The following is a 25,860-nucleotide window of genomic DNA, read 5'->3' on the forward strand; positions in this document are numbered from 1 at the left end:
TCATTTACTGTTGCATTAACAGGAGAGTTGGTGCATAATAATGTCAATAATTCTTTGAAAGTCAGTAAGAAGAACTGCAGGCTGTCAACAGCTTGAAGAGCTTATGTCAGTCATAATGACAGAAGCAATTCACAGCCTTCCTTGCTGGACACTCACAGAATGTCCAAAACTGACATGCTAGTAAATTCTATTTTCTTTGAACTTATACTTTATCCCAGAAAATTGGTGTTTTATACCACTGGGATAACAAAAAGCTGCAACTCTTCTACAATGCTTTCTCACTTTGAGGCATGTGACACAGATGGCGTCTCCATCCTGAGAAAGGCTTGAGAAAGAAATGAGGGGATGTTAACCTCGTTTTTAAGTAGACAGAAACAAAAAGGTAACATTTTTTTCTCTCTCTCAGAAAAGATCAGCCTCTCAATTAGGTACTTCACTGACACTGTATTTCTCACAAATTTAAAATTCTATATATTCTTTTAGTCCATCTAAAAAGCTAAAACTTCTCACCAAACTGCAAATCATTAGCAGAAAGTGACATTTATGAAGTCCTAGATTTGCATAACCGTGTGCTGAAAATTGATAATAAGCTATAAGGACAGTTCTCTCTAGAATTACATTCACATATTAATGTTTTTAATCATAGAAGGGATCATATAGAGATAACTGCAATTATCTGAACAGTTGCTGCAATCACCAGCAAAAGCAGTAGCCCTGAATACATACGGTGTGACCAAAACACCCACAACTCAGTACCAGTAGTTATATGCAAAAGAGTAAGAAGACACAGCCTGCCACCCATTGCCTGTTATTTATAAAAGAATGCTTTAACCATAAAAGACTGAATTGAAGAAGGTCAGAATATGTCAGATTAAAACTTAGAAGAACTTGGGTTCTTATAACCTCAAGCCAGCTCTGTATATGCTGCAAACTTCTCCTCTTTCCTCTGGCTTCAGCATAATACTAACATTGCTTCCTACTGACGATTTATACTCCAAGTCATGGTGACCACTGTATTATCGGTGCATGTTGTATAATTCGAGGCTATCACATTAGGAATTCCAAAAAAATGGCTGCTGATTCCAGAATTCTGCAGACACAACATAGATAATTTCCTTCTCCCTATAGTGTAAATAGACAAGCTAGAGTCCAGATGTCCTATCAAGGAACTTATTATTGTCAAAAAATGCAAGAGTTCCAGTCAATAATATCTTTGACATTTCAGAAGAGCAGCTCAGTAGTAGTCCTGCCCAGAACGGTCAGTTCCACAATGCCAACAGAAAAATTGATAGAGGCAAAGAGTCTGTAGGTCAATACACTAGGCTGATGCTACACTTGCCACCTAAAGTGACAGGGGACTGACATTCTCTCCACAGCTGCTTAGAGTCAGTAAGTGAAGCAGTATGAAAAAAAATGGGAGAGACTCTTCTCATCCTATTAGAGCTTATTAATTCTTAGCAGATACTCTGACTTCCCACTTCTATCTCTGCGGAGAAATTCCTAAACTCTGAGCAATGTTATTATTCCTTGACTATGATCTTCACTTGGACAGCAAACAATCTTAGATAGTATTTTTGAGCTCCCCCCAAATGAAGGTGATTTAAGTTGCTATTAAATATATTATGGTAGTAAGGTATGAGCACATACTTAGATATACCTCCAACTGTTTTATTTTGCCACAGGGAGATGCTGAAAATTATAATTATCCATGAAAACTTCATAGCAATGGAAAGTTTTCCTGGAAATAAGCAAGTATCCATCTACCTGACAACACTACACTTAAATTATCCCAAACTACCCCTTTTTTTTTACCAAATTGAGGAATAAAAGATTTGAATCTAGTTATCCCAACAGTAAACGTGTGTCTTTGTCTTCTTAAAAGTCTTATGAACATTTTATTGTAACACAGGTTGAAACTCATTTCTATGAATATTTCATAATGGAAAGTATGGCTCATGTAATTTTTTTTCTACTTTGCAGCAATTGGTAAATTGAGTTCAAGATCTTCAGCTAGTTAGCAATTATTCTGCTGCTGTACTTCATGTAGACAATGGCATAGTAAGGTGGAAAGGGGCATTAGAAGCACAGATAACTAATAGGTCTACTTTGGGAAGTGTTTAAATCACTATTAACATTCCAACTCGTAATTTCTTAAAAACTGTCCCTCTGGAATATAATGGTGCAAATGAAGCTCAAGAGCACATTGGTCACTTAATAACCAGAACTGAATAAGTAATCGAGTTTAATTCAAAATTCAAACCAAAACACCTCTACAGAAGCCCTAAGAGCAAGGCATTCTGGGGAACACAAAGGAGGCTGTGTGCCTTAATAAGCTATCACAAATAACTGGAATACAAGGTCCCAAGCCATTTAACTGGAGTGCAGAGGAAGCATTAAAAAAGTGAGAGATCATACTTTTTGCAACCACAAGAAAAGTGTTATGGAGGATTTGACAGTGGGAATAAAACCTGGCACAGGGCTTCCCTGGTGGCGCAGTGGCTGAGAGTCCGCCTGCCGATGCAGGGGACACGGGTTCATGCCCCGGTCCGGGAAGATCCCACATGCCGCGGAGCGGCTGGGCCCGTGAGCCATGGCCACTGAGCCTGCGCGTCTGGAGCCTGTACTCTGCAACGGGAGAGGCCACAACAGTGAGAGGCCCGCGTACCGCAAAAAAAAAAAAAAAAACCTGGCACAAAGGGTTTTTCTAGAGATTTGTTTAGCTGGTAATTTATTTCTCAAAATGAGCATGAAGAGAAGGTAATTCATATGAATAAATTAAACTTTTAGTAGTCCATGTAATCTTTCGGCAAAGAACAGGCAGAATCATTCAATTCATGTATTTAATCTTCCTCTTCCTATATCTCCCACTAATACTACCTGGTGCACAGTGTTTTTTTGTTTTTGTTTTTTAATCTAGCTGAATATAACTGAATGGCTAAATGATATATTTTGATACATTCATACTACAGAATAGTACACAGTAGCTTAAAAAACATTTTTACACATAGTTAGACGAATAAACTTCCACAATATATGTTGAATGGAAAAGCCAGTTGTTGAATGCTGTATGCTGTATCATATTATATATGCCAAAACACTAAGGAGGATTCATTATAATTTACATAATTATCTTTATCTAAATTCTAAGACCCTAATGCTCAATTGACTTGAACCTCTAGGCAATAACTTTGAAAACTTGGTATAGGCCAACCCAAGGGAGACATATCCTAAGTTCCTAAGTTTACAAGATAGGATTCAAGCCCAGGAGCGGTATTACCCTGACAGAGAGTCAGGAAGGCAAGGACCTCCTGAGAGAGGCGTTGCTCATTCACTCTACCTGAATACCGTATCCAGGAATGACCTGAAAGCAGAGGCTGTTCCCCCCACTGCATGTGTGGCATTCAGCTCAGCTCCTGACAGGTGCTCTAAAAGACACTGGCAATGTTCACTGAGGAACTGTGAGAGACTATGAATTTCCTGTCTTGAGTCCTTCTCCACCTATTCTCACAACTTGCAAGTACACTGGCCATCATGTGTCCAAAGCATGTTCTATTAAATAAAATCAGAGGAAGGAGAATGATTAAAAAGGTGCTGATAGACCAGCAATTACCAGATAGAGTCTACAGAAGTCCTGTGATCTTCTCCATTCAGAAAAGAGGTCCAAGTTTGGAAAAGTGCAAGAACCCATCACCCTGTCTTGGAGAGTCACAATTCACATACATACATAGTTAAACACACTAAAAGTTCTGAGAAGTCATGTAGTAACAGAACCTGTTGAACATTGTTTAATTTCTCTCTAAGCTCCACTCATCTGCCCCTTCGACATATCCAAAGGCATCTAAGCCCTCATGTGTCAAAAACTGAACATATGGGTTATATCCCCAAACCTGATCTTCTCAGGTGATGCCTGAAGTGTGCAAGTCATTCATCTAGTGGTGCAAATCAGCAAGCTCAATACCACTTTCTCTCATCCTATACACACAACCCAACACCAAATCCCATCACCTCTACTTACAAAAAGGCTCTCACTTCTGTACACTTTTCTCAATGTCTGCCGTTCCCATTGTAGTACGTACTACATTATCTCTTATCGGAACTACTGCTGTGGTTCCCTACCCAGTACTTCATGTCCATTCTTGCCACCTGTTAGTATCAGTCTGCCTGGGCTGCCATAACAAAATGCCATAGACTGTGTGACTTAAACAACAGAAACTTTTTTTCTCACAGTTATGGAGGTTGGAAGTTCATGATCAAGGCGCCTCTTCCTGGCTTGCAAATGGCCACCCTCTTACTGTAGGGCCACTTCTTACTCCTCACATGGCCTCTTCTCCGTGCACAGGCTGAGAGGAAGAAAGAGCTCTGTTGCTTCTTCCTCTTCTTATAGAGACCCCAGTTCTATAAGATTAAGGCCCCATACTTATGACTTCAAGTACTTAACCTTTATTATTTCCTTATAGGCCCTATCTCCACATACAGTCACATTAGAAGTTAGGGCTTCAAACATATAAATTTGGAGGGTCACAATTCAGTTCATACCACCCCCTTTTACTCTAATGTCCAACTGTAATCAAAGTGTTACTTTAAAAATGAAAATCTGATCATGCCACTCTCCCTCAAAAATGGTCTTTAAAAAAAAAAATCATTGATGCTTTGCTCATTCTGGCTTCTGTTTACCTTGTTACCTCCCTGTGTGTGCTTCTGTTACAAAGACCTTCTTTAAATTTCTCAAACATCACGTTTCTGTTTATCCCAAGTCCTTTGTGCATGCTGCTCCATTTCTGCATTGCTGACTTCCCTCTTCTCCTGAGAAGCTTTCTCTGGCCCCCAGATACTCCAGAACTAAACAAGACCTCCTAAAATAGTCTGCTATAATGTCCTATACTTTTTATTCATTAGAATTATCTCAGTTAGATATATTTGTGTAATTAGTTGATTAATGTCCTAGTCCATTTGGGCTGCTTTAACAATACAGACTGGGTGGCTTATAAACAACAGAAATTTATTTCCCACAGTTCTGGAGGGTGGAAGTCTAAGATCAAGGTGCCAACACGGTCAGATGAGGACCCCTTTCTAGTTCAGAGCTGGTGTCTTCTTGCTGTGTCCTCACATGGTAGAAGGGGACAGGAAGCTCTATGAGGTCTCTTTTATAAGAGCACCAACCTCATTTATAAGGGCTCTACTCTCATGACCTAAATCACTTCCTAAAGGCTTCACCTTCTAATACTATCACATTGGACATCAGGATTTCAACTTATGAATTGGGGGGGGGGGATACTAACATTCAGACCATGGCAATCAATGTCTGTTTTCCTTCTAGATCATAAACAACATGAGGCAGCAATCATGTCCATTTTGCTCAACATTATATTGACAGCATCTTGCACTGTGTTCACCACATAATAAGTAATAGACATTTGTTCAATAAATAAATAAATGTACCCAGAATTCCTTTAATTTACTTGTAAAAAGATTACAAGGCCTACTTATAAATATTTTGCTTAACCAGTATTATCCAGAGCACACTTCAGGAAACATGCCAATTATCTAAACTTCCCTGGGATAAAGATATGTCCTGGCAAGTAAATCCATAGGAAGAAGGTCACATATCTGCAGATTTGAAAAACAGAAATCAGAATCGGATTAGGAGAATTTTATACAGATTCTTGAAATTTTTCAGATGGATTCTAAAAGGATCTCCTACCCTCTTTCTCTTACATCAACTAATGATCCTATGATCAAAGTCCTATTTCTCAGGTATAGGGACCGATATGTGTGTGGTTCGAATTAATTATGATACGTTTACTTGGCTCTAACAATAAATTATTTTATCATCTGACTGCTATGAATGTATATGTGTATGATTATGATTAATTAGGGTGCATGTGACTATTTGCCTGGATCTACATATGGAAAACTCCTCTCATTGCACTAGGGGAACTTTCCAAATAAAAGATTTTCTGGAAATTATGATTTGTGCATCAGAGTACTTTTTACAAGCTAATCTTAAAGGTCCTGCCAACTCTGAGATACGATTCTACTTTTTGTACTTAAGAACTAACACCTCAAATAGATGCATGATATATTAAGACCCTAGAGAAATATCATCAAGGATGTCTTTGGACAACAAAGGTACTGGAAGATTCATTCATGTAAATGCCAAGAGAATGAAGGTGCTGCCACTCATATAGGCAAACTGAGTTGCCCGATGTCTAATTCCCAAATACTAATGCAAATTCTATCTCTCAGAATTACCTAGGGATTCATCTAAAAATTAGTAGAGAAAAATAAAGACTGGAAGTCATTGTAAAATTACGAGTCATTCATATCAATTTATGGTATATTATTGTCCTATATTGAATCAGGTGGCAGAGAGGTCTGGAACTTAAGATCATAAAACCTCACTAATTTGTTTTTCCAAACTCAGGATAATTTGTATCCAGCTGATTGTAAAGTTTGCTTTTATTTAATCCATCAGAAAAGGGCTTGCTAAGCAAATGAATATCATATACAAGATTACAAAGATAATGTTTATCCTTCTTAAGGTAAACTTTTCAAGTACTTAAAATCATTTGCATATAAGCAATTAATATGCTCAATACAAGAGATGCTCGTGTATTCATTAGAGTAATTCCTGTGGGACTACTACTTGGCAAGGCTTTGGATGTGATTAAACATAAATTATATTATATATAAATGGTTGAATACAAGCAACAAACATTTAGAAAAGTTCTGTTTATTTACCAGTTAATAGAAGATCGTTTCATTTCATTATTTCTAACTTCTGCGTGTAAAGACGCATATTTACTAGTCAGATCAGATACGATGTCATTTATACTTCTGAAAATCTAAAGTTCAATCTTCTCTAAACATCCCTTAATTCAAAACTTTCAGAAATTCTTACTGGCCGTTCTCTACTTATTCTGAACTAGTCTTCCAATGAATGCAACACCTACAGGGGTCTGAGCCAAAGCAGGCTCTGCAGAAGCAGGCTGCAATGAATGGAGCCTCACCCAGGTACCACCTACTCAACAACAGGTCTGTGTGTCGAAATGATGAGTCTGGTAGTCCTGGATGAGGCCTCCTCAGCAACAGAAGGACCCTCTAAATAAGATGTCCTTGGGAAGTGTCATCTACCTTATTCACAGCACTATCTTAAAAGAAAGACTTTGGATGTTTAGTATACCTTAAACTTTAATGACAAATCCTTAGAGTATTCTAATTATAGAAGAGAACGACAGGAATGAAAAGACATGGCTAAGGATGAAAACAAAAATCAGAGAGAGTCTAGAAAGAAAAGCGGAAAGTGGGACTAAATCAAGCTAAAACACACACCAAAGCAGCTACTGAACTCTTTAGTTCCTGCAAAGATGCACGTTTTGACAAACTGAGATATCAACTCCAAAAAACCTGACACCATGTCTCACATATTTAATTGTCCAAAGCCATTTCTTCTTTTCTTGGGCATTAACTCAGAGCAGGTTTTCTGGAAAGTCAAAGCAAAACAAAAAATAACACTTTTGTGTTTACCATTCCCTTTCCTCCCTCCCTCCCTCCTTTCCCTCCCTTCCCTTCCTTCCCTCCTTCCCTGCCTCCTTCCTTCCTTCCTTCCATCCATCCTTCCTCCTTCCACTTCTCCCTTCCTCCCTCAAAGATACATTATATCTCCCTGAAATGGAAACTGTGCTGCGTCTGTAATATAATGATGAATGAAAGCACCACAAAGTTGATTTTTATATCAGAAAAGGGAATAGACCCAATGAAAATTGTGTCATAAATAAAATTTGTGGAAATGACTTGTAAGTTATAAATGCAAGCATTATTATTCTCATCCAGGGGCATTGAATACATTCCTGCTGATAAAGAATTCCTAAGTGTTCACTAAACTTTTAATGTCTTTCCTGTCACTTATCACTGATAGATGCCATAGGGCATTTTGTCTAAAATTTAATAAAGTCAATGCTCATCAAGAAATCAATTAAGGGCTTCCCTGGTGGTGTAGTGGTTGAGAGTCCGCCTGCTGATGCAGGGGACGCGGGTTCGTGCCCTGGTCCGGGAAGATCCCACATGCCGCGGAGCGGCTAGGCCCGTGAGCCATGGCCGTTGAGCCTGCACGTCCGGAGCCTGTGCTCCGCAATGGGAGAGGCCACAACAGTGAGAGGCCCGCGTACCAAAAAAAAAAAAAAAAAAAAAAAAAGAAATCAATTAAAATGCAAGCTGCCTGCAGGCCGACTTCTTCCCTAGGTGATGAGCACGGTGTATTCTCCTCAGAGCAAGCATATCTCTGTGATGATTAAGCAATTCTCAAAAGTTGTGGGTAACCCAGTACACCATCCATGACTGCCACAGAACACTAATTAGTTCTTCCAAGCAGAATTCTATACCAACTTTTATACATGCTACCCATCACTTCTCCTTCCCCAAAACATAATGGGGTGTTAATGACAACACTGGCATTTTAAGGGACAAAATAAAGGATTTTTTACTACAGAATTATGACCAATGACTGTATACAAATGACACCCAGAGGAAACAATGAAATACCTGTGTTCTCAGTCAGAATGTTCGCTGCTAATAAACAAACAACAAAAGGATCTCAGGGGCTTCCCTGGTGGTGCAGTGGTTGGGAGTCCGCCTGCCGATGCAGGGAACACGGGTTCGTGCCCCAGTCCGGGAGGATCCCACATGCCGCGGAGCGGCTGGGCCCGTGAGCCATGGCTGCTGAGCCTGCGCGGCCGGAGCCTGTGCTCCGCAGCAGGAGAGGCCATAGCGGTGAGAGGCCCGCGCACCGCAAAAAAAAAAAAAAAAAAGGATCTCAGGAAACACAAGTGTTCTGATGTGAATGTAAATCATCATCGCTAGGTTACAAGCTCCTCAAATAATGTTTGCATAGTACTTGATATTTACAGAACACCTTTATATATATTCTCAACTTGATATCAAAGCAAACCTATAAAGTTATACTTTGCTATTGCCAATTTAGGCACAAGAAAATGGAAACTGGGCTTCCCTGGTGGCGCAGTGGTTGAGAGTCCGCCTGCCGATGCAGGGGACACGGGTTCGTGCCCCGGTCCGGGAAGATCCCACATGCCGTGGGAAAATGGAAACTGAAAGAGGATATATGACTTGTTCAAACTCAAGGAACCAAGTAGAGGCAAAACTGGGTTCAAACTCAGAATTTCTGACTTCGGATAATCTACTTGTCCCATTCACCCATTCTGTTGTCTCTGTACAAGAACTCTATAAGACGTTAGAAACTGTAAGCTAATTTTAGGCACGGTACAAGTTCAGTAGTCTTTAGAATGAATAGTTCAGTACTCCCAGAATTCTGGATTGAGAATTCTGAGTGGGTCCATTCAGCATGAGAATGTCAGTGATAAGGCCTTCTCTTTGAGTTCAATTCCTCTGCATGGAAATCTAAGAATATCAATTTTATCTGGCCCATAACACTTAGGGCCTATACTGAAAATCAAAAGGGTTCTGCTCCTCTAGGCCTGGTTCAAGTGCTGAACTTGTAACAAAGCGGAATCCTGGGCCTCATCCCGAGCCTATTAAATTAGAATCCACATTTTCGAAAGGTTCCAGGTGGTCCATATGCACATTAAAGTTTGAGAAGCATAGCTCTGGTGTAAATCTCACTGGAATTTATATTCCAGTAGATTCAGCGTCCTGCCACTGTCAGAAGCTTGGGACTGCGGGCCAAAACTCTCCTAATACTATGGTGATTAGATGTAACTCTAGAGTCAGCATCTCACTTTATACTCACACGTGTGTCAGCATGTTTCCCTCTCAAAGGAATAAGGAGAACACAGTGGTCAGCCAGAGCAAACAAAAGAAAAGCAGAGCTGAAGCTAGGTGACTTGACATTTTCTGCAACAGAATATTGAAGAGAGAGCATAAGAGAATTGGCAGAGTGTTTTAATATATTAGAAGTATCTTTGTTCAGAAATAATGGTTTCTTGATTAATGAATTCCCTTATTACCAAAGGACTGAAGTACTACCTGTTGGTCCCAGTCTTATACAGTCCTGAAGAGTAGCATAAGCTAGTCTGTAAGCATCAACAAAACATATTCCATGAGTCATCTGGAAGCTTCAATATATACTTTACATCTAATTATGATATACTTTCTAGATGATGCATATTATTCTGAAATGGTAATTTGCCTAAGGAAAACAAATAAGTCAGGAGCCTGCATCAGGTTTCAAAAGTTTCTATCATATACAACTAGAAGTTGACAGTAATTCTGGAGATTTCTCTCCGAATCATAAGAGCATAGAGTTAGGAGCAAAGCAGACATCTCACATTACAATGAAGTTGCGAATAACCAGGTGGAGCATCAAGTTCAGGTCCAGCGCACCTTTAGGAACTGATCAAATCTGGTGTCAAATGAACACCAACTAACTGGAAGATCCAAAAGGAGGGGTGTTGCAGTTAACTTCCCACAACTATGATAACTAGACCCTGAATGGTATCCCACCTGGCAGCTTAACCCATTTTCTTAGCAACCAGTGAAATCCATTCTAACTATAACTGCTCATCATGTAAACAACATGGCCCACATCAAACAAAATCCTGCTTAAATTGTAAAATAAAAGTTATTTAAAGAAAAAGCAGATATGGGAATTCCCTAGTGGCCCAGTGGTTAGGACTTGGCACTCTCACTGCCAGGGGCCCCCGGTTCGGTCCCTGGTCAGGGAACAAAGATCCCACAAGCCGCATGGCCAAAAACAAAAACGAAAAAGCAGATGTGAAAGGAAAACAAAGCCCCAGGAAGAAGCCTTGATTGATATTACGTAATTAATAAACGCTTGTTTAAAGATCGTGAATGAAGGAAAATCAATGAAACAACAATGGAGGCAGTGGCCATCACTACTCCCATGCCAGGTTTCTATCTAGAGTCCTCTTTTCTGCTTTCATGTGTAGGGTATTTTGCTTTCACAGCAGCAATGAGGCTCACCAAAGTCAATGACGGGGAAAAATTGTTATCTTCCAAGCATCACGCTCAAATGGGTAGCATACACAGAATGTATGATACACATTGTTTTAATTGCAGCCAGTTTTAGTGCACTGAAGTGGAATCTGTAATGCAGAAAATTCAGAAGTAAATTCTTAACTGTCACAAAACTTCCTATAGCCAAGCATGTGCCTTGAAAGAGCCAAAGTTTTGTCTGTAATTGAAGGAAGGAATGCAAGCCAGGGCACATAAAGGGATACTTATGCAGTAGGAAGAGGAGTGTACATGGCACTAGAGTCTTTTGGGGTCATATCAACACACAATTATCCAGGTCACCAGCTATAATATCACCTAGATAATATGAGATCCATAGATATGGATACCTATACCCATATCCATATTTATGAATCTCATATTTTCTAAACACTATGTAAAGCTTTCAAGAGCTATCACAAAATTCAGGATTGGAAAACTGTTAATATCAAGAAATATTTACTGAGAACCTGCTAAGTAGAAGGCACTCAGGAATATCAGTGGTAGAAGTAAGATATCTGCATTAGCTATAAAAGCAACCAAAGTCATGAGTACTTCTTTATGTTCCATTTAAATTACTTTTGAAATTACATTTTGTTGGAGAAAATGATATCCTCACTACCACTTATGCATTTTCACATGAATCTAACTATATCAGTCACAGGATAGTCTTCGTTAAATAAAGAATAATTAGTTCCTTTTCTAAAATGGATGCAATAATTCAAAAGAATAGTAGCCATCATCTCTTGGAGAAAAAGTGAATTAGCAAAAGTCTGTTCGAACTTTCAACATGTGATATTAGTAATGGAATTAAGAGGTAACCTCTTTGGGAAGAGGTTAGAGTTGAAATGGGAGACAAATTTACCAGAAAGAAGAAATCAGAGCACTGGGTGTTTTTGTATTCCAAAGCAGAATAATTATGAAGGCAATGTATTATGGTAAAATATCTGTAGCTCCCGTGCAAGTACATAAAGAATTACCAAATTAGAGCAGGTTTATCATGCATCCAGGATAGTGTTAGCTCTCTAAATGTGGTGGCTAGTAAATGCTTACTTGTTGAGCTGAAAAAGAAACCAAACGCCTATCCCTAAAGCTGTACATTGCATATTTATAGTAAAGTTATTCCCCAGTGCAAGGTCTTGTGTCAAAGCAAACATTTTTGTATAGAAAACTGTTTAAAAATCTGTTAGTAATAAATCTAAGGTCTAGAAAAGATACAAACCAATAGCCATAAAATTTTAAAAATTTTCTTCATGTTATAGGTGTATTGTAAAGGCATGGAAAAGGAAAGAAGGAAAGAGATGTGGGGAAAGAGAGGCAGAAAGGAGGGGAGGAAGAAAGAGTCATTCATGTGCACTCTAGTGCCCCCTGAATTTCTAAATTAAATTCAAACTAAAGGTTTCCAAAATAAAGAAATGCCAGCCAAAATGATTGTTAACAAGAGCGAAATCATCTCTGTTACAAAGTCAGCTTATTATTTTTTTCTAAGTTCAATTCTACAGCCTATAAGTGTGACCACAGAGGACATAAACTTGAAATGAAAATAATGTGTTTATTAGATGTATAAAGGTAAAGCACATTACAGCAGAAGATGACATTGCTGAGAGAAGTAACTTTGAAATGATAAGGAAAAATGAACAGGGGAGGAGAAGAAAAGAACTGGAAGAAATGGAGCAGGAGAACATTATTTCGTGTACATTAAAATTAAATGTAAAAGGATGACAGTAGTTCTGATCTTGTCAGGCTGAGATATTTTGGTGGCAGACAGTAATAGAATTATAAGCAATTTGCAAACCACAGGTCAGCAAGCATGCACATTTCTCCTCTTTTAAGATCGTTAATTCAAGTTTTTTTTTTTTTTCATTGAGAAAAACAAACTCCAAAATATCAGTTTCATGAATCCCTGCCAAAATCAGGAGCAGTTTGGTCCCTGCCAACGACAGACAGTTCCTGCAGGCGGCAGGCAAAATCTGGCAATGGCTGCGTTGCCTTTCATGGCACCTCCACTTGACAGCACCCTTCCTGGAGCCATCTTTCGTACAGAATGCAGATTGCCTCCTGCTCCAGACTTTCTCTCTGATTGAGCAACTGCTCCCTGTCCCCTCCCCTGCCCTGGGTGCAGCCCTCTGGCCTGAGGTTGTCAACTCCACAGACAGGATCCCTCCCTCACCCAGCTCTCTTTCTGTAGGTCCGCATGACAATGATCTGCTTCTACCTCCTCTAGCTAATACCTCGTCCTTGCTCTGTGCCAGGAATGTTGACATATATTAAAACATTAAAAAATACTTCATCCTCAAAACCACCTTATGTGGTTGTTACTATTATCACCCTCATTTTACAAGTGAAGGACTTGAGCACAGAATGAATAATGACTTAGGCAAGTCACACACCTGGGAAAGGATCTGCACTCAGGGAAGTCAGGCCCTAGACAGTTCTCTCGCTTCACAATGACATTATATAGCACCTGTTTCTTCTCAAGTATTCATTCATCAAACCATCATTTATTTTAGCATTATTACATGCAAGTTACTGTGCTAGATGCTAGGGAGTATATCAATGAGTAAAAAAGATACAGCACTTTTTCTTGGGGAGCTAACAGTCAACTTGGGGTGACAGACAAAGGACAAGCGAACCAGTATAGTGTCACTACTGTGGAAGTGTTCTAAAGGGAAAAAACAAGGTTAGACAGAATAACAGCAATTTTCCAAATCTGCTAACGAATAGTCCTCATATTATAAAGCTGAAAACTATATATTAAGGGAGAATTAAGAATTGGTAAGGATGTAGGGGAAGGTGCATTTGTGGGAAGAACTGCACTTAATTCATTTTCTCCTTTTCAAAAGCACAAAGGGAAATAGCAACCAAATAACACAATATACAGAGTGTCTGTTTTTCAATGAAAAATGCCAAGTAAAGAGGTCTTTGTATTGAAATCCACATAGCATTATCCTCCACTTCTAAAGATTTTTCCCCCTGCACAAAACGGCAGACGGATTGCTCTGTTTCTGTCACCCAAAGGCACGGGTAACAGTGACATCTAGTGGCACATAGTGATATAGGAGGGTGAGACAGAAATGCTCAGTGAGAGCTGAGAGCAAAACCTGGGAACTATGAAGCTACGTTTAAAGTTTCCTGATTTATGTGGCAACAAAACTGTATTCCAATGGAATCAGTGAGTCCTGTCTCCAAGAAAATATTTTTCTGGGTCAACATTTGGAAAAGTCACTTAATATTCACTGCTGGGGAATGAGAAGCCGGTAGTCAAATCATACCACCTCGGTCTTGGAATTGGAAAGGTGGCAGCAGTATTACTGGGATTTTTTTTTTTTTAAGCATTATCAATCTGGCTGCAAGAGGTTATGCTTCTCAGATAGGATAAAGGTAGCTGAATACACTTCTGAATGCCAACCCTAAAAATTATCCAAAGATATTAAATTTCACTTTTCTTTCTTTTATTGCTGTACTGATTATTTTCTCCTGTCAACAGAAGAGGCCACCTCAGGCTACTCTCTAGCAGCTGAAACTCTGGCACTCAGCCCTTTGGATTACACCTATGAGCTACACCACTCTGCCCTTCTCTGCCTTGGGTGCCAGCCACAGTAGCCTTTTGTCTGGTTGCCAGGTCAATAATCTCTCTTGGCATCTGCCTTTTTCACCCCTTCCCTCCTCCTCCCCCTCCATCAAGAAATCTAATTCCAAGTTGGCAGGCAGAAGGTCAGAAATCTTTGAAAGCTGCCATTTCCACTGCTCACACTCAGGTCTCGCCTCTGCACATACTGCCAGATGCCAACTTACGTTTCTCCCTCCTCCATAACCTCCTGTATCTCTGCAGTGCCCAGGTTGTCACCTGAATCTTGCCCTCACATCTGCTTCCCTCCCCTCCTTCAGCAGCAGGTATGTCTTTTAATAGTAATGTCCTGCCATGTCTGTCCCAAAGGCTCAGCACATCTTGTCATCCGTCCTGGGATCAGCAGCCTCTTCAGAGTTATCGACTTTGGGACTTGCCTCTGTCAGAGGTGTCCGGAGGCCTCGAGCTGGCCCACAGCATCTGGGGAAAGGAGAGCTGACAGCGCCCTGAAACCCACACAATCACATCTCTGAAAAGTGGGCCAAGCTAAAGCAAACGATTGCAGGCTAGTGTGACAGAAAAGACAAAGGACAAAGTCACACTGAACTCCAATAGATGACAGTTTTATTTCTTTATACACTTTGAAAAGACATATTCAGGGCTACTTTATTTATTTATTTTTTTAACATCTTTATTGGAGTATAACTGCTTTACAATGTTGTGTTAGTTTCTGCTGTACGACAAAGCTATATGTATACATATATCCCCATATCCCCTCCCTCTTGCGTCTCCCTCCCACCCTCCCTATCCCACCCCTCTAGGTGGTCACAAAGCACCCAGCTGATCTCCCTGGGAAGCAGCTGCTTCCCACAAGCTATCTATTTTACATTTGGTAGTATATATAAGTCCATGCCACTCTCTCACTTCGTCCCAGCTTACCCTTCCCCCTCCCCATGTCCTCAAGTCCATTCTTGTCTTTATTCCTGTCCTGCCCCTAGGTTCTTCAGAACCACTTTTTTTTTTTTTTTTTAGTCAGGGCTACTTTAGAACAGTCTTTTAGCAAAAAAAAAAAAAAATTAAATATCTGGCATGATTTTTGCCAGCTATGAAATGAAAGAATTTTTTTAAACACATGCACTGGGAATTTTATACCTTTTTTTGTTTTAGAAAGGGGATCATGTCAATGTTCAATTTTGAAACTGCAAATTGTATAGAAATTATATTCTGAAAATATAGGACTTTCATCTCACTTGTTTTTAAACACTTATAGCCACTGCGCTACTACTATCAATTCTCCCCCAAAAGAGCAAAGTCAGAGCTACCTAAAAAGGGAGCAAAAGAAAACGAGAGCAGAGAATTCCCTGGTGGTCCAGGGGTTAGGACTTCGAGCTTTGCTGAGGCCCAGGTTCAAGTCAGGGAACTAAGATCCTGCAAGCCACACAGCGTGGCCAAAAAAAAAAGAGAGAGAGAGATAGAGAGGGGGAGATCAAAAGGCAATTATTATCTACCATAGAAATATCCATTGAGCAGAAGCTGAAAAACTGACTCCAAAATCTGTGAAACTAGGAAAATGTTTACTTGTAGCAATTCAGAAAAGATGGATAAATCACTAACTAGTAAGAAAAAGTGAAGTTACAAAAAAGTCTTTGTAGTATACTTTAGAGATATTATTACTTTTGTGTTGCTCTGTTATACATGTAACATAGTGTTCAGACTTGACAAAATTATTTTAACTGGGGTATATTGTATTAAGGTGTTTTTTTTTTCTTCCAATAGCAAAGCAGGAACCAGAATCTAACATTTTGCTTACCAATCCAATGCTATGTATACATTTATGTAGAATTTTTAAATATTAAAAGAATGTGTTATAGTAAATAGATGATTTTATGAACTGAATTGTGTCCCCCCAAATTCATATGTTGAAGCTGTTAAGTCCAGTGTAATGGTATTTGGAGGTGGGACCTTTGGAGATGAGGTCATGAGGGTGGGGGCCCCATGACAGGATTAGTGTCCTTATAAGAAAAAGAGAGAGACCAGAGCTCTCTCTGTCTCTCCACCACATGAGCACAGCAAGAAGATGGCCCTGGGACTAAGGCAAACCAGGAAGAAGATCCTCACCAAGAGCCAAATCTTCGGGCACCTTGATACCGGTCTTCCCAGCAGCCAGAACTGTGAAAAATGTCTGTGGTTTAAACCATCCAGTCTATTGTATTTTGTTACGGCGGCCCAAGCTGACTAAGACAGATGACATCTGCCTCACACACTTTTCCATTTCTAAAATAAATACAACCATAATCATGGAATCCTGACTATGCACCACTAAATCAACTAAATCACCTGATCTACCAAAATTGGCAAATGATTGGGAGAAAAGGAAAACTCAGCCCTTTAAAAGGAAGCAGGTAAAGAGTAGAGATGGCATCGTATAACCCTCTTTCATGGAGTGTGTAAAACGAAGAAAAGAGAACATAGAAACAGACTGAGATGAAGAACGAGGTCTGGAAAGACTGACAATGATCACAAGGTTTAGATTTCACATACTGAGGGCCCAGGGATTGTGTTTGGAACTTGCTTTGTCCTCACCATGTTTTATTTGTGTTGCTAAGAAGATATTCAGCTTAAGATGACAGGAAGCCAGTACGTCATCCAGGGACTAATGCTAGAGAGAAAGGCGTATGGAATGAACAGGCTTCTGCAAGCTAAAAGAACAATGGAAGGTTTCTCCGTCTTTACAGTGTGAGTGATGGATCGATGGTGAGTGCTTGCCTAAGGCTGCAGCTCTCAAAGACATTTTTCATTATTCTTTTAAAAGTGGTGCATCAAAATAACTCTCTGACTCAAAAACAAAGAATTCACTGAAACTGGTTACAGTTTGGTTGAAAAAGAAACCACCATTCCAATATACCTGAGTTGAAATCCATTGTTTCCTGGTTATGTGACCTTAAACCAAGCAGTTAGCCTCATTGAACCTCAGTTTCAATCTTTAGTCTAGAGATAATACATGTCCGCAGTCTCTTACCTGATATCCTTGGGATCAGATTTCAGAATTTTTTATAATGTCCCAGACTCACAATGTTTGGGACAGCAATTAGTAAGCAAACATATTGATATTCCTTCAGAAAAATGAAGTATCAGTAATCTACTAGATGAGAAAAATAAAATTTATTAACAGTTTTCTGGCAGTTCAAGTTAGGTGTTGTCACCAAAATTACAAAAAGAACTTTCCAATTTAGAGCTTTCTGGATTTTTGAATTTGGGGAGGGCAACCCATAAATATATTCATCCTAGAGTGATAGTGAGGAATAAATGGTGGATAAATGACATATGGTGGATAGACAAATAAATGACATATGGTGGATAGAAACTCAGAAGATTATGTAGGATGGATTACAAATGAGGACCCAAGGAATGCAAGTACAAGGGAGATCTTTCCTGAGCATAAACTCCCTCTCCTAAGATAACCAACATCCAGTTGCCAAGTGACCTGAGAGGCACACTGAGAAGGTACATAGATCCCCCTTCTTCCACTCAGTATTCCCTCTTCAGACCTGTATTTCCAAGCCCTATGGGAGCCGGCCCTTCTGCAGTTTGGGGAAGGAAAGTGCATATCAACAGTGTTTTCTTTTTTAACACTCCACCTACCTTCTAACTCACTTCTCCCTCTGTGGGCCCCCAGTGAAGAGGAAAGAGCTTCGTGCATTGCTTTACAGTTTTTAAAACATGTTGCTTCCATTGAGTTCTTTAATCATTACACCAGCTGATGACAGGCCTGTCTTATTAACCTACTATTTGCAGTTAGTATCAGGATCTAGGTTCCAAACTTTCTGTATCCCCTTCAGATGGAAGACATCATCCCAGGATCCCTCCTAGGGTCCCGAAGACCTCTCTCTTCTCAGTTCAAAGCCCATGTCTGCTTTTCCAAGCACTAGTTCTTATCTCTAATCTGAAGAATGCTTCCAATCCTGTCCAGTGACTCATTCAAAAACATCCCACATGCATCCCCTCCTCAATCCCCCTAGGAATCCACCTTTCCTGCATTCTATTACCATGGGTTTTACAATAGAAAATTGCTTTACAGTCCTAGCAGCAACAGCAGCCATTCAGCTACCACAGTGAGCAGAAATCTGTTCTTTCATGGTTCCTATGCAGCTTAACAAAAGTCATAGACACAGATATTAAATCTATCATTTATATACCCCAAATCACTACATAGAGATATAGCTTGATTTGAATCTAAATTCTAATTTTTAAAAGCCCTAGTGACACTTACTAAGATAGGGGTTTAGGAGAGTGAACAATTACCATGGAAAAGCAACCACCCACACAAATATCTTATGACTCAGACATTATACTTCTTAAACATCTTCTTTAAAAGAATATAGTAAGTCAGGACAAGAGTCATCATTTCAAATACTCCAGTAACAAATAGCAGGCCTGTTACAGTTGCTGCACTTTTGTTTAAATTCAGAGCTCAACAGTTATGCACATGCACATATGTGTGTATGTTCCTGTGTATTTGCACATGAGCATGTAAGCTTGATGCCTACAATGTACTTAAAAGCGTTAAAATGCAGTCTATTCCTATGTTGCTGAAAGGAGTACTTTTCTAAGATAACAGAGTTATCCAAGTATCTCCTACAAGAAAGATTACTTTTATTATTATTATTTTCAGCAATATAACCATATTCTTATTATTTCATAGGCCATAATTCTGATCTGATACCAAATTGCACCTATGAGCCCACTCACTGTCCCTGTACGTGCAGTGTGTGTAGATTCCGTCGTCACGTTATATAATGCAGTACTATGTGGCTATTGGGTTTCAAAACACCACGTGGCGAACACTTGGAGAATTCAAAATTTTGTTACCATGGGGACAAGATGTTGGTCCTTCTCAGTGCAGTCAACACACTTCCTCGTTCAGAAAAACTATTTCCACAGGAAAATAAATGAGCTCAAAAACTGAAGCTTTTAGTTTTAAAAGAATGACTATTTTCTTAAAGTTCTGTATTTAATAGTGACAGCAGAACTGGGCAAGCAATGGAGAAATATTTAGGAAGCCTTGTTTTCAAACACTTATTTCTGACCTTTGTTTTCCTCGCTGGCTAGTACTAGGTGAAGGAACAGATTTCAAAGATCTCGTGCTGCACTTCTCAAGTGCCTGTCCGATGTGGTAGGTTACTAAGTGGCCATAAATCATTTCTCTTCCTTTTCCTATATCCGTTTGCATTTGACTTTGCAGCTCTTGCCACAAAAAAGTTGGAATCTATTCCGTCACTCCTTGAATACGGCCTGACATTGTGCTTTGTCTGGCCAATAGAATGTGGCAGAGCTGAGAGTGTATCAGTTCCATGCCTTGAGTCGAAGCGCCCTACATTCTTCCACTCTTTCTTGGGATCCTGCCTACTTCTGTGTGAACACACCTGGGCTGTACTGCAGGCAGATGAGAGACGCTGGCTTAGCCATCTCCACTGCCACCCAGTCTACAGCCAGCCAACCCTCAGAAGCAGAGCTACCTAGCTGAAAGACAACTGCTTGCAGACACGTAACTTAGTCCAGTGAGACCAAAAGAACAAACGAACCCACAGAATCATGAACAAAATAAACAAGTGTCTTAAGCCAGTAAGTTCTGGAGTGGTTTATTATGTAACAAAAGGAAATCATATACCATATGCTTCTTTGTTAGTTCCGTCAATTTTGAAGGACATATTTATAAACATGCAGCTGGGTTCTTAAAACCAAAGGTTAGTCTGGAGTGACATGAATGCCTATTAAAAACCCCAAGCAGGTATGCACAAGCATAAACAAATACATTGCCCTCACTCTGACAATATGAACAGCAAATAGTTTCCTTTCATACATGAATTCAGATGATTTTTATGCCTGATTCTGCAGAGTCTGAAAAGAAAATTTAACCCAGATGAACAATCCCTCCCTCTCAATTGCATATTTACTGAATGAAATCACCTTTGCTCTCCCAAGAATAAGATGAGTATACTGCTATAGATTCTATGGAGAACACACACACACACACACACACACACACACACACACACACAATGAAACAGAAAATCCCATTAATGTGTCTACTGCATGCAAAGGAGATCATCATCCTTATTTTATTTATCAGTGGTAGGTGAAATCTCACATAGTGGATAGTAAACAGTTAAATTTAAAATATCTTGGATTTTTAAATGTTTATCTCTAAAACAGCTTTCCCTTAAAAAAAAAATTTATATGTTGTTCTTCAAAGCTTCTTTTTCCAACTCTGTTTATGCCACCTTCCACTCTCTTTTCCTGGCCATGGGGACCCTAGAGCCATGTATTGACCTCACAAGTTGAAGGAACCAGAATCCCTGTGTCACTCTCATAGGGGAGAGCTGCTCTAAAGAGTCATCCAGTACCTGCTTAATGCTGTATAAGCAAGAAATAAATCACTGTTCTGTACATTAAGATTTCAGGGCTTGTAACCACAAACCAGCAAAGCCTACTGTAATAAAGTATTAGGGCATACAGACATGCTGATAGGAATGATCCTGCAGAAAGGAGGGAAGGGCATTGATGCAGGAGAGAAAGGGGACAATTGCAGGAACCCATTTTCACAGATAAGACTACAGAGTATGTGAAGCTGGTATACTTGCTGAGGGAGGATCGGCGGTACTGTTTTGGTTACCACTATTCTGGCCCTAAATCACGAGGCAGATCATTGGCTGAGACTGTAAAGGGGAGTGTAAGTATGAGGACTAACCTGATGCTGTAAAACAGTCTTCTCGGGGCTTCCCTGGTGGCGCAGTGGTTGAGAGTCCGCCTGCCGATGCAGGGGACGCGGGTTCGTGTCCCGGTCCAGGAAGATCCCACATGCCGCAGACAGGCTGGGCCCGTGAGCCATGGCCGCTGAGCCTGTGCATCCGGAGCCTGTGCTCCGCAACGGGAGAGGCCACAACAGTGAGAGGCCCGCGTACTACAAAAAAAAACAAAAAAAAAAACAAAAAAAACAGTCTTCTCGGGAAGAAGAGAGTAAATGTTGAATGTGAGATGCTCCCATAGGTACTAAATGAGTGTTGTTTTCCTTTAGCCGTGCTCAGCTGTTTGGCCACGGGCTTTATCCAAGTGGAGAGCGGGATCTAATCAGAGTCCAATTATAAGTCCAAGCAGGACTTATAAAATATAACAAAAAGATGAGGCACCACAAAAACAAAAGTGTAGAGAGGCCATGATTATGATGTGGGGCCATGAAATCCGATCTGAGGGAAGATGTGAGAGCACGGTGCTATCAGCGAGCTATGTTAGTCAACATGGGCTACCATAACTAAATACCACAGACTGAGTAACTAAAACAAGAGAAATTTATTTTCTCACAATTCTGGAGGCTGAAAGTACAAGATCAGGTTTCTACGAAGTCTCCTCTCTTTAACTTATAGATCACCATCCTCTCTCCCTGTATCTTCTCAGGGTCTTCCCTCTGTGTGTTTGTGTCCAAATTTCCTCTTCTTATAAGAACACCAGTCTATTGAATTAGTCCCACCTTAATGACCTCATTTACACTTAATCACCTCTGTAATCACCTTTGTAGACCTATCTCCAAATACTGTCAGATTCTGAGTACTGGGGATTGGGACTTCAGAGTCAGCACTTTAGAGGAACACAATTCAGCCCATAACAAGGGGATTGAAATGGAAAAACAAAGCGACGTCCAGGAAATAAGATGCACAAAATTGAGGTTTGGGAAGCAAAGGCCTAGAGTGTGATCAAGAAAATAGATGTCAGGGCTTCCCTGGTGGCGCAGTGGCTGACAGTCTGCCTGCTGATGTGGGGGACATGGGTTCGTGCCCCGGTCCAGGAAGATCCCACATGCCGCGGAGTGGCTGGGCCCGTGAGCCATGGTCGCTGAGCCTGTGCGTCCAGAGCCTGTGCTCCGCAACGGGAGAGGCCACAACAGTGAGAGGCCCGCATACCACAAAAAAAAAAGAAAAGAAAAGAAAAGAAAATAGATGTCAGAGGTGAGGAAAAGACAAAACAGTTGGGGATGAAGCAGTCAAGAATAAGGCACAGAATGAATTATCCTTGTGGATACTGAAATCACCAAGCTTGATGACAGAATCCATAAAGGAGAAAAATACAGTAAACCAAAGGAGAGAAAGTGCTAAAATCTTCCATGAACCTGTGTTTGTGTGTGGGAGGTGTGGGGAGGGAGAGTGGGACAGGTGGGAGGGAGAACGGGAGGCAAGGTGACCAGAGGACAGCGGATGGCTGCAACAAGGAAGGGTATCAGATGGTCCGGTCAGACGGCATGTGTTTTAAAGGAACTGAGATTTGTGGGAAGAAGCAAGGAAAGCAAGGGAGAGCCACATTCTGGAAGAATAAACAGTCAGCAAAGAATACATTACTTTGCCTACAAGTCCAGGAGTATATGGGGTACAGGAGAAAAAGCTTTAGGAAAAGCCAGATTCTCTTAGTACAAGAGGTTGAAGAGAAATTTAAGAGAAGAGATTGAAGATGGGGTATTTTTTTTAAATTACAGACTGAGATAGTTTTTACTGGTGATCAAAAATATCATTCACCTCCCCTTTCAGCCACTTGGAAGACAGGACTTCTCAACCCCATTCTACTTAAGCAGGGACATCTGAATATTTCTGGCAAAGAAATGTGAGACATGACCCATGTTACTTTTGGGCTGAGGCAGTGAAAAGCCCATGTGCAATTCTCTCATTTCACTCTTACTCTTCTGAGGCCGCCAAGAAGGCTTTATTGCCAGATGTTTTTGATAAGAGACTGGAGCCTCTGTCAGCTGCTTCTCTGGGTGACTATGTAGAATGGACTCCTTGCCAACCAATGTTGACCATAAAGATTAAGTGAGAAATGAGCTTTTGTTTTGTGAGGGCCAGTGGTGTTTCTGGGTGTGAGTGTGTGTGTCTGCGTGTATGTGTGTTTGATTTGTCACCACAGTAAAACCTAGTCTCTCCTGATTTGTACACACTCCATGATTGCAGAACGTGCAATGGAAGAGCTGGGAAGGGAGGGAGACTGTGGCTTATCAGCGAATGTAGTCACATTTAATCCATGAGAATAAGGGTCTTGGGCTGCAAGATGGACTGGCAGGCTTGGGAGGCTTGAAGTGATTGAGAAAAAAGAAGATGCAGCGTTTGGTGACATCTTAGGGAAAGGCAGATGGTTAGGTGTACTTGTCGCCTCCTTCAATGGGCCTCTCAGGCACATTGTGATGGAGAGACGGGGCATGTGGTCAGCAGTGAGGGGCAGCGGTGAGAGCTCTGTGACTAGCTCCCACCACCCGCAGCATCCTGGTGGGGGCAAAAGGGACATATTACTGTGATTATATACATTTTTTTATTCTAAAGAAATATTTTCTTCTTCTTGGAGTTTCCAAATGTTTCACATAGAGAATATATTAATCACCCCCAAGAAATTCATAACAAACATTTTTACAAAGGTACGGTGGAAGAAATAAGACAGAGAAAGAAGGATGGAAGGGAGATGCATGAGAATGTTCATCATGGTTGTCTCAGGATGATGGGGTTATGTGTGACTTTTGTTTCCTTCTTCGTACTTTTCTGAAATTTCACGACTTCTGCAAGGAACTATAAATATTAAAAGGTGGAAAATGTATCACATAGTCATAGTCAGATTCATTCACTTCTTCACTAATTCATTTAACAAATAAATATTTCTTTAGTGCATGCTATGTGCTTAGCACTTTCACCAGTGCTAGAACGAGAAGCTAAGAGATTATCCAGTACGAACTGTTTACCTGACTGGCTGGAAAAACCCAGAGAGGTTATGAGACAACCTTAGGAAGTCACAAGAGGACTAGAAGAATAGGGATCATGCTCTTCTTGTTCTGGACTCTCCTTCTTTCATCATTTTAACACCAAGAACAAGAAGGATATGATGTGACCAACCACATAATCAAACAGCAGTATATCCCTCAGTGGACATCCCTTCCATTCCCCTTTGAAACAACATCCTCACATTCTTCACTGCAAAGTTCTGTTTTATAAATACCATTTCTCTGTTCCGAAACCTTCAAAGGCAGATCATTACCTCCCAAATAAAGTTTGGATTTTTTTACCCTAACATTCAAGGCCTTCTCCAATCTGTTTTTTACATACTTCACAGACATTATATTTGGTCTGCTCATTTCTCATGTACAAAAAATAACAAATTTATCTATTATTTGTGCAGTTCATGCTCCATGACTATTCTCAGTTTTTTCCCCATTATTTAGTAATTTTCTCAACAGAAGTACGTGGCAGGAGAGGGAGACAGCCAATCAATGAACATGATTGGACCCTAAACTTTCAATCACAAAGGCTTAAACTCTAGTTTGCTCATCATTTAACAGGTGTGTGATATTAGCAAATAATCTTGGCCTCTTTGAAAAGCCTGTGTACTTCACAGGGCTATTGTTCATTTCTTTATGTATGAATTCTCATGTAATGAGCTTTTATTGCATATTTATTACTCACCAGGCTCTGTGTTAGGTACTATGCATTCATCAGAACAAGATGGGCATAGTCTCTGTGTTCATGGATCAGGAGTGAGGTGAATGAGAGAGGAGAATGACATGAGATTATCTGTGATTATAATTTTTAAGGAAAAAAATTACAGAACTAATGCTTCTGGGAACACACATTGGAAAATGCAGGTCTAGAAACATGTTAGATTAATCTTCTGTGTGATTTGATATCTATCAACCATAGGTATTCTTGAAAATGTGGGAACACCATAAAAGGTTTTTTTTTTTTGTGGGTTGAGAAGATAATTTTCCTGGCAGGTGCTGCCACAAAGTAGATCTTTTCCCATTTCAAGAGTGAAGTTGCCTAAGCAAAAGATAAGCTTCTGTTTTACTTATAAAAGAAACAAGTAAATAAGTGGGACCACAGAGTATGTGAAACCAGTTATCCAATGCCCAGGCCTCTAGAGTGAGCTAAATCATATGTTAGAGGGCAGGCAAGTCCAGAGAATGTAAACAGAGTGTGGTATCAGGCAACACAAAGAAAGGAAATGCAGAGCATACAAGGAAAGGAAACGGCTGATGATGAAGCAGACAAGGCTAAACTCCCAAAACGGAGGGCTGGAATGGCAGTGTGGAGAAGTGGCAGTGTCAGGGCACACAGCAGCAGGGCACGGAGCAGAGAACATCCTTCAGTGAATATGCTTAGGATAAGAGTCACAGAGACACAAAGAAAGAACAGAGTTAAGAAACAGGTAAGTTGGGAAATTGTAAAGCCATTAAGAAGTTCCAAGCCCTCTCAACATCTACCCACTCTACACACAACATTCGTAAG

The 25,860-nt window shown here is 40.2% G+C and overlaps 1 protein-coding gene across 1 annotated transcript in view; it reads right to left on the reverse strand.

Annotated features, from left to right (window-relative positions):
• Positions 1 to 21,378, reverse strand: part of LOC132424053 (SCAN domain-containing protein 3-like) — a 372,285-nt gene extending 350,907 nt beyond the window's left edge. The window contains exon 1 of the mRNA XM_060009867.1: positions 21,303 to 21,378. The gene's annotated coding sequence lies outside the window, so the exon portion shown is untranslated. The remainder of the gene's footprint in view (positions 1 to 21,302) is intronic.
• Positions 21,379 to 25,860: the final 4,482 nt, after the last annotated feature.

This window comes from Delphinus delphis, chromosome 4 (genome assembly GCF_949987515.2).
Source record: "Delphinus delphis chromosome 4, mDelDel1.2, whole genome shotgun sequence".
NCBI lineage: Eukaryota > Metazoa > Chordata > Mammalia > Artiodactyla > Delphinidae > Delphinus > Delphinus delphis.